Here is a 10,897-nt window from a genome sequence, read left to right on the forward strand (position 1 = left end):
TATCATCTTAATTCTTATTGAAGAAAAAATTTATTACATCATTCTTTATAAAATATCATAATACAATAAAAAATATCCAACAGGTCGAGTAAAAATGATGGCAGTAGAAAGAAACACACATGTCCTCATGTCTAGGGTGGCAAAATTCTTGTATTATTAAAATTAAAATTTTGCAAAATTTGCCCTTTAGATCTTATATGTAGAGTGGCAAGGAGGTGTGTGTCTCTGTCGATATTGTCACATCAAAGATCAGTAATTCTTTTTAGTAAGATTTTTTTGTCATGTTCAGTCAAGTTAAATATTCAATTAAATATTCAATTACTTTTGAAGAATCAAATAATAACCTTTCGATAAGGTATTTCTCATGAGGGTTTTGCATTTGAAATCAGAAGGGTCTTTAAAACATTGACATGGAAGGAGCAGATGATAATCAGGAGTCCAAATGGACCACAATGCACAGAAGGAAGGTTGGGAGCAAACCCAAATCTAACCAAACAAAGCAAACAGGAAAGCAGAAGATCAAGAGAAAAGGAGCAAATCTTTAGCCTCTAAGACTAATGATGCTAATATAATGTGAATTTCCCACTTCGTTTTTTCAGGACATTCCAGATGGATGGGGGAACAACTCTTCCAAATAAAGATGTATAGAGAAGCACTCGAATTGTAACATGAACAAATCTCTACCCTTCTGAAAACTCATCCAGAATTAACAGATCTTAATTGACATCAGAAAAAAAAAAAAAACTGCAAAGCACTTAGGATAGAAACAAGAAAAGATATGAAGAAGTATTCATCAATGAGTGCAGAAATATTGATACCGCCGTTTACCGGTGACGAGTTCTGCTCCTTCTAATGTTGAAGATTGAACACTAGAGAAGCACGCCAAGGCAAGCATATTAAGCAGGTTTTATTTAAAGGTAATAATACAGACTTCTCCCAGCAGGAAGAAGGGGGCCATGGTTGATGTTCTAAAGTCACAAGAAGTGAGCGCACCCTCCATCTTTTATAGGTTAAATTCTCTTTTGTTCTCCAGTTCTCCCGCCCCCCACTCCCCATTTCTCCTTCCTGCCTCTGTGACTAGGCCTGGTTTTGCATTAAGTGAGATGCTTGGGCAAGGGGAGGGCCAAGGTGATTCAGGCAGATAAGGGCCCAGGGGGCATTAATTAGCAGCTCCTTGCTTGCAGTCCTTGATAAAGGCAGGTAAATTTGGTAATCAATGGGCTCCGGAGATCCTTGACATTCCATTCTTCCAGGGGCAGTCTCCAACTTCCAGAGGCAGATGGCTTTATGGCCATTTCCTCGATTTGACCCGATCCCCTATTTCTACACTAACTACCTGTTCCCAATTCTGGCTTCAATTATATAGACATGTTCCCAAAACATTCACAAAGAGGATTTTAAAAAGGAATACGAATATATCAAGTGGTTAAGTAATGCTTGAAAAATAGTAAAGTCTATATACACAGTATGTTTATTTAACAGCAGCAGTGGTGATGGTAACATTAGTGATTATAAATAAGGCATTTACGATGACAGATTTGTAAATGCCCAGCTGTAAAGTTGTTTGTTGAAGTAAAATATCTGATATTATTTGGAATTGTATAATATATACAGAATTAGGTTGTGTTAAAATATATTCTCAATAATGTTTACTTTGTCTCTTAAAATTCTGAAATTAAAATGCAAGCAGGATCTTGTAGACTAATGTAAGATTATCTTTGTAAATTTATCTTTAAATTGCAGATATAGCTTTGCTAGCTTTGTGCAGAGATGAAATTGTTTCCTGCTAAAACCACCTGAGGATGAAATTAAACACACTTGAACTGAGTTGTGCCTGTGGGAGGTCTCTCAAGAGTCTGTTTGTATAAGGAATGTATGAATTGCTTTTCTTACCTCCTGAGGAGTTCCATGATGATGACCTCTATTGGAGAAATATTAAGTGCTTTATAACTTCCCCAGAATAAAGTAAAAAAAAAATCAAGTGAATAAAAGAAAGCCAAATTTAACCTCAAAAAAGTTTCAAATGAGGAGAGTTTCTTAAATAAGCATTTTATTTCCTTAAGCCATTAACTATTAGTAAGAAAACATGCTTTACATATACAGGTTTATCATTGTGTGTAGGTATAATGTGATTGTAAGTGAATTGGCTTACACAAGGAAAACCTCAGTCTATTTTTTTATCATGGTTGTTGAAATTTGAAAATCACTTTAAACATACAAAAATATTAAATTTTGCTTATTAGAAAAAATATTACTTCCATGAATGAATGATACTGAAGTTTCAAACATGTTTTGAAAAGTCAAACTTAAAATATAGAATGAATAAATTTGCCACCACGCTTATTAACTTATCTAAGTTATTAACATATCTAAATAATAAATATTTAGATATTATTACATTTAAGAAATCACTTTAAGAAAAACATCATAAAAGAAATATTCACAAAAATTCTCAAGTTTTGTCTCTGACTAAACAAAAATTTGACCAGTAAATTGCTTTCTACTTTTTGAATGATAGCTTCCATTTCTAGTAAATATATTAATATACATGAGATATGAGCAATAAATGTAGATTTAATTTAAATGTTCTTTGTATTCTATCATCATTATTTTAAAATAAGGTAACTTCTTTAATTAAAATGAACGAATGAAAATATCTGTGCTTAATGTGGTATTTTTCTGTAGAAATGACACTTTTTGTGTGATTGAATTCTAAAGACCTATTATAGAGCATAGTGCCTCCGGGTAGCATGTAAATTCACCAGGAGGAGATATTTTATGGTAAATGTTTGCTGTGGCTTAGATATGAAGTATCCCCCAAAAGATCATGTGTGAGATAATGCAAGAATTTTCATAGGTGAAATGATTAGTGTAAACTAATCAGTGGACTAATCCACTGATAAGGGTTAACTGGGTGGTAACTCTATACAGGTAGGATCTGCCTGGAGCAGGGAGTGGCGGGCGGTGGGGGAGGTCACTGGAGGTGTGCCTTTGGGTTTATATTTTGTCTGATGAGCAGAGCTTTAGGGTGCCATGTTCTCTGAGCAGCCTTCCTCCACCACTCTCTTCTGCCATGATGTTCTGCCTCTCTTTGGGTTCAAAGTGATGGAGTCAGAGCCATCTTTTGACTAAGACCACGGAGACTATGAGCCTAAAATGTTTTTCTCCTCTAATAGTTCTGGTTGTTTTTTTTTTTTTGTTTTTTTTTTTTTTTTAATCACAGTTAGAAAAAAAAAAAGTGACTAAAAAACAATGGTCTTAATACACATACACACACATTCAAGTATACTAAGTGCAATGGAAAACTTGGGAGGTGAAGGACATGTTCATGGTTGAGATCGCAGTGATGGTTTCATAGAATATACTTTTCTCCAAACTTAGCAAGTTGTACATATTAAATAGGTACATTTTGTGTGTGTGTGTCCTTTGCATCTTAGTAGAGTAGTTTAAAATTATGCATAGCTTATCTAATGCCATTTCTTCTTAAATTCAAAATAAAGATTCTGTGATATGCTCAATATGTTAACCTTAAAAACTATGAGAATAACAATATAGTAATTACATTTCTTTAAACCTTACATTTCAAAAGCTTCTCACAAATGAGATTTTAAGAAATATTTTAGAATATTGTGCATGAATATATATGTGAATGAAATAGATCAAGAGGAATCCTGGAAAAAATAAAACTTTACATTTAAAGATAGAAAAATACACATTTTCACAGGTTCTATTTATAAAAAATATCATCTGAAGTTAAACATAACTTGAAGTGTTAATGAACCTAAGGTATAATTTGTGATAATATATGAAATAAATTTAAAAGTCACAAAGAAATTATACTGCTATAATAAAAAGAGAGAGAGCTATCAAACTTAATAGCTTATAAGATGAGAAAGAAGTAGAAATGGGTTTCCAATGACAGGAAGGCCAGTTTACCTCACAGTCCCTAGAGTTTCAAGAATGGATTGAGAAATGAAGAATACTGAAATGGAAATAACAAAGTGGTTTTGGATAGAATTTGAAGACAAGGTTCTTTGTGATCAAAGTAGGATATTCCTTCATTTAAGGAGGACATAGTAGAGTGTTTGAAAAGGCAAAACAAAACAACACATCATTAATAGAATTACAAATGCAGAATCTGGGTCTATAATGTCACCTGAATTGAATTAAGCAGTGCTAGAGATAAGAGGTAAACCCAATTGGATAAACCATGTGATAAATTTATATAACACTGATAGAATAACAAAGAGAAGTCATTTGACTACATGTGATGCCACTGGAATAGTTAATAAAATTCAACATATGAAGTTATATATCAGTTTAAAATACAAAGAGATTATCTTAATTGCTGATATTATCTTAATTGCTGATATTAATGATGGATAGACTTTTTTAGACTTTAGAAGATACTTGCCTAACTGTTGAGGGCCGTCTTGGACAAGATGGCGCCTGGCAGTGAGACAAAGGGCACTGGCTACCAAAATAAGGAAGTACCCAAAAAGTTTGCTTGCTTACTAATTCCTTGGAGACTTATGACGTGTTAACGCCAGGCTCTAGGATTGGCTATCTAATATCATGCTGATACCGCCATTTACCGGTGACGAGTTCTGCTCCTTCTAATGTTGAAGATTGAACACTAGAGAAGCAGCCAAGGCAAGCATATTAAGCAGGTTTTATTTGAAGCTAATAATACAGACTTCTCCCGGCAGGAAGAAGGGGGCCATGGCTGATGTTCAAAAGTCCCCAGAAGTGAGCGCACCCTCCATCTTTTATAGGTTAAATTCTCTTTTGTTCTCCAGTTCTCTCCTCCCCTTATCTCTCTTTCCTGCCTACGTGACTAGGCCTGGTTTTGCATTAAGTGAAAAGCCATGGGCAGGGGGAGGGCCAAGGTGATTCAGGCAGGCAAGGGCCCAGGGGGCATTAATTAGCAGTTCCTGGCTTGCAGTTCTTGATAAAGGCAGGTAAATTTGGTAATCAATGGGCTCCGGAGATCCTTGACATTCCATTCATTCCAGGGGCAGTTTCCAACTCCCAGAGGCAGATGATTTTATGGCCTCCATTTCCTCGATTTGACCCGATCCCCTATTTCTACACTAACTACCTGTTCCCAATTCTGGCTTCAATGCCGTGCGTGGACAGTTCGTGATTCATATAGTGCTATGCTGTCATTCCTCTGCATGCTCTCCTGCATGAGAGAAAGCTTTGCTATAATTGGCTGATAAGCTAGGAGCCTGGGGGAGGAGAGAGGGAGAGGGTAGAAGAAGGGAGATAGATAGGGGGAGAACAAAGGAGGTAGAAAAACAGGGAGGACGCCATAAATCTCGTCAACTAAAGATTGGTAGTGTCTCCTTTCTCCGTGCTGGTTCCGCTGGATGGAACACCTAACCATACAGCTTTTTCAGTAATGAATAAAACTGTTAAATAATAGCATACCACAGATCAAGGGGAAATATTCATTATAATGTTACTGGGGAGCTGTGTTGTGTTCTTAGCTCTTGTGTCTCTGGGGGAAAAGATTAAAGCAAGACACAAGGTGCAGAAAAAACATAGCAAAGTTTATTAGAAGGAGAAAGAAGAGGAGAAGATGCACCCTCATGAGAGAAAGTAGGTACTTTCAGGGGGGTAAGGGAGAACACATATCATTGTGTCTCAGCTTTTATTGGGGTTCTTTAGGGGAAGTTTCCAGATAATCCCCCTTGAGTACCATCTCCCAGCTCTTGATTAACAGTTGGAATGCATTAGATTTTTAAATTCCTGTTGTAAATGTCTTACTCATGAGGGTCTTATTCAGAAGAAAGAAAATTTATAATTACAATAAGATTAAATAATATGACAAGGATTTAAGGCAACTTTGGTCATCTTGGCTCAAGTCAGCCAATTTTATTTGAAACTTGCTTTTACAGACCTTGAGACCATAGAACTTTCCAGCCTTCAGTCAGGGAAATCTGTCTTTCTCTTATCAAAGGAGGAATCCTGGGCAGACACTCTTCAGTTCTGTAATAAGTTGTTTTGGGGCTATTCTCTTGAATTAAAGCAGTTCCATGTTTCTTTAAAAAACATGTTGATAATTAACACATAGCTTCAGTCTGTAGAAGTAAATCCACTTTTTTCAGATTCTCGCCACTCGCATCTATTTGTTCCCTATCAATCAGAGACAATAACTGGTTTATGTATAGTAAGATAAACACTGAAAAACTAATATAAATCATAATGTGTTTGAGCCTACTGTTAATGCTATTTAGACAGAAATTAAAATTTTGTTTGGGTATTAAGATAGATATATGATACAAAAAAGTAAAGTCCTAGGTATAATATTTTTATACTAGTTACTTGCATAGAAAAGTATGAAAAGCATTTGTTGAGTTACTCTGGTACTTTTATCTCTTTATTTAATCTGAATATCACATTATTTATATTATGAGTTAATTTATATGAACACTGCAATCTTGAGCCATAATAACGAATTAAAAATTGATAAAAAAATTCTGGTCAGTATTATAACTATAATCATATTTAATGTTGTGAACTACGTAATTGTCTATAAACCATCTCCAATGGAGTTAAAAATATGTGTATGCAAGTGTTTGACATATTCAAAATGTTAATGGCTATGAAACCTACATTCTGAATAAAGTTCAAATCAAATGAAACGGAATAAAAATGGGTACAATGTTATTTATGCCAATGTAAGAACATTGGAAGGATGAAAACAGTGGGAAAATGGGTTTAATTTGTACCAAAACTGAGAGCTTAAATAGATGATCGAATGGGATCTTCAAAAAAATCAACCATATCAACCATCGTCAATACTAGCAAAAGACCACAAAAGACATGGTGTTATGAGGGAAGTGTTGCTTCAACTTCACTGGCATCACACATACAATATCCACTGCAAACTTCAGAGTATCTGAACTATTATTTTAGTCCAGATCATTATATTGATAAGAGTAAGAATTACAACATCAATAGTTATATAGGATGACAAATGTAAATCACACAGAGCAAGTGATTGTAAACAGCTGAGCATCACACACAAATGCATACACACAAAAGCGTGCTCACACATTCCCAGACACAAATGAAAGTAAATGTAGTTTTGCTGTTAGCACAAGGAATGTCCAATGGTAATCAATGAAAAGTCTCCTTGACAGGGTGAAGGAAGATTGCATTACACAGAATCCAGTTATAGGCAAATACACATTTAGGTACAGTTTCATCAGCCCAGTCACCACATAATATCCACCACTGAAAAGAATTTTTTTCACTCCTCTACCCTCAGTACCAGGAATGATGTATGTACCCAACATAATATTTGTTAAAAGAATGAAGGTCATAGCTTTAGCTGCATCAACAGTAAATGGATTAACATAGCCATCTTATAATTCAAAAATAGAACCCAATATCTGAAAGGACTTGGGATGTAGTAGAAAATTTAGATCTAGAGTTTGAGGAGTATATGAAAGATCTTACCTGATCCCTAGACCTCAGGGTGTAAGGTTTCAATGGTATAAATAATAAGGGTAACTTGGTAGTTAATTACACAAATTGTGATTCCAGGGGTACTAATAGCACGATAATTAAAATGAGAAAGCTTAAATTTTGTCCACAAACCCAATAGTTATATAGATGCTTCAGCAGCTATGCAGTGCATGATTTCAAATAAAATCAACTTTTTTTCTAGTAGCTATCATCAGCTTTTCAAAAGGAATAAGGATGCCTTTTTATTCATTAGAGTCGGTGACTTATATTCTCCTCATACATGTACTAGTGTTCCTAGGATTTAGGACTCTAACCCTTGACTGGATTTATAAAGGTGAGACAAATTAAAATAAGAATGAAGAGTAGAGGGCTTGAGTTTTCTGAAAGAAACAAAAATTACATTCCATTTAGGTAAAATTACATGAAGAGACTAATTAGAAAGTATAAAATATATTTGATATCAGGGTTTTAAAGTACCATTTTAGAAGAGAAAAATAAGTTATATATTTTTAACTCATCCTTTGATCTCCCAAGGCTTCAAGTTCAGAAAAAGTCCTATTGAAGAAAAATTTGAAGGAGTCTCAAAGAAATGGAAGCTAGAAAATCACAGCCCTGTTTTTACCTACCATTGTGTAGAACTCTGTTCTCCAAAGCTACCTATTTGAAATAAAACTTTTGAATGAAATAAAGTTCAGAAGGTCTTTTCAATGAAAAGAAGATAATTCTGAGCTAAGCTAGGAAGCATTTTATAAGTTACTACAATAATTGTTTCCAGGGAATTTGAAAAAAAATTTCAGATCATAATTTAAATTAAATTGAACTGTCAGGGTGAAAACATTGAAAATACCCCACTAGATGTTTGCATAAGTCTCTCATATTTAAATCGACACAGATTAATATAAGTTGCACTGTTGAATAAAACTTCGCTTCTACTCTCAAAGAAATTCTCAAGACAAACACCTAGACCATTATAATATTTAATTATATTATTTTCTGAAATTGGTACTAAATTATAAACCAAAATGAAACCATGATACTGCAAGGAATAATGTTAGCGAAAATTCAATTTTTTATGTTTTAATCATAAGAAATAAAATTGCATTTTAATGAAAATGCACATGTATATTCAGAATACTTTTCCCAGATACTATTTTGCCACAGTGTTCTAGTACATGCTGCCTGAATCAGAAAGATAATCAAGAAGTACCAAGTAGTACCATACACTTTGCAAGATATGTGTCTACAGGACACTACAGTGGAAATGGCTCTTTATCAGATGTTAACATTTTTAACGGGAGTCAGAGAGTAAATCTTTTTGGTGGCTAGGGCTATGTGATCTCTTAACTTCTTGATTCTGCTAGCAGCAGAAGAGCAACTGCATTTCAATGAAAATGTATTTATTTATAAGAACAGTTATTGAACCAGATTTCACCTTTGGACTATAAATAAGCTCTATGATCAATCATTCATAGAGATCAGGGATTGATAGAGATCAATGAGGAGAATGTACTAATAATGTACTGTGTCCTACTATTCCCTGATGGAATGCACATGATTAATGGAGTCAGAAGGAAAGGTTTAAATTAGAAGATGAGATTGAAGAAGGTTTTAAAGTTTGGGAAGATTTGCCTAAGAAAGAAAGAGGGATGAAGATTCAGGTCATAAGAAGAACTGGACCAAAGGACTGTAATAGGAAGAAAACTCTACTATTGTACATTGTTAGTCAAGTTGTCAAAAAAAAAAAAAAAAAAAAAAGTTGGCCATAAATACTTATTTCTATTCAAAGAAAAAACTGCCATCTCTATCATGTGAATTTCTATACCTTTAACACTATCACTTCTTTTCTAAGGGTTTTGTCCCCTCTCTCAATGGGACCTTGAGTCCCCTTTGCTGCAGATATTTGCAATCTGATATGAAGACCTAATGCTTTGTTTGTGGGGGGGCAGGAACTATCACTGAATTAATGATTCATTTTCTCCATTGCCTTTAATCAAGAATTCACCCATTATAGTAAATGCGAAGAAGATAAATATTCCCACGACAGAGGGGCAGAGCATATTTTGCTAAGCTCAGGGAACGAAGAGACAAGTGGTCAGAAAGCAGAGCACTCAGACTAGATCAGCGCAGAGCAGAGCTGGGCAGCATATTTACAGTGGGGAAAGGTCACTCTCCTGTAATAAGTAGCTGACAACAGCATGATTTTTGGTAGAAGCAACATTTTCTAAGACAATTGAGATAATATTTACCATAGTAAGTCAGAAAAAGTGCAGAGAGGAGATTAAAAAAAGTTTCAGTCACAGTAAGTTCTCTGAAACAAGACAACGGCATGACAAAGACTACTGACCTGCCTGAGGACTCTTGTCAGGTAAACAAAGAGGATCAGCAGAATAAATAGATAAAGAAAGACAATCTGGAATGAACCAAAAGGAGACAGTTTCTTTAATCACATGGAGCTTAGCGTTTTCACCAGCTTCATGCCCCTGACTGATTTCTCCCTTCTTCCTTGTCTTAATTCTACTTAGACTTTCTTGGGAAGTACTAATGAATTATACTTTCCTAGGAAGTATATATATCAGTGTCTGAATGAAAGGGGGTAAAAGAGTGTATAGAGTTGGTATAATTAAAAGCACAAGTCAATATTGGCAATATATAAATATTTTTTTAGAAATATTTTTCATTAAATTGAATGCATGGAAAAAATGCATGTAATCTTATTTTTCATTTGCTTTCTTGTGTTAACTACATGAATGCTCAGAGATGATCCAGTGACGTAAGTATTTCATTCCTTTTAAGGAATAAACATCAGGGGAGTTACTGAAACAATACTTTCCTTTTCATGTTGTCAATAAACTTATTTTTGTTCATTTTGTTTTGGCAGCACAAAAATATGATTATTTCTCAGAAAATATTTCAATTAAATAAGTTCTACCTCCAAAAATGTGTGAAAAGTAAGTTCCTAGTTTTAGGTCAAATATTAATAAGACTATAAGTATATAACACTTATGTATATTCACTTACAATTATCTATTGTTCTACAAATGGGAAAAGTCTTTTTCCTTAATTGCTCAAGAACTGGGGAATTTCTAAATTACATACATTTCATAAAAATAAGTGGAGATGAGGAGAAAATATCAGAAGTACGTACCAAAATTAATGAGGAGGCGACAAAGACACTAGTGTTTCCATAGTAACTCCATGGTTAGCCAGTTGCTGTAGCACCATGGTAACTGAAGAAGAAAGAGAATGGGGTACATAGAAAATACAAATTTACAGAATTAAAGGATTCATGTTGACAAAGTTGGCATCTGAGTGTGAAAATCCACACTTGCCTAATTCTGCTTGGATCAGAACCCTCCTCGGCCTTACAGAGTTTGAGTAATGTAAAACAGGAGTGGTCCTTTGTTCACTTTCATGAACA

The sequence above is a fragment of the Sciurus vulgaris genome, assembly GCF_902686455.1.
Source record: "Sciurus vulgaris genome assembly, chromosome: 4".
Taxonomy (NCBI): domain Eukaryota; kingdom Metazoa; phylum Chordata; class Mammalia; order Rodentia; family Sciuridae; genus Sciurus; species Sciurus vulgaris.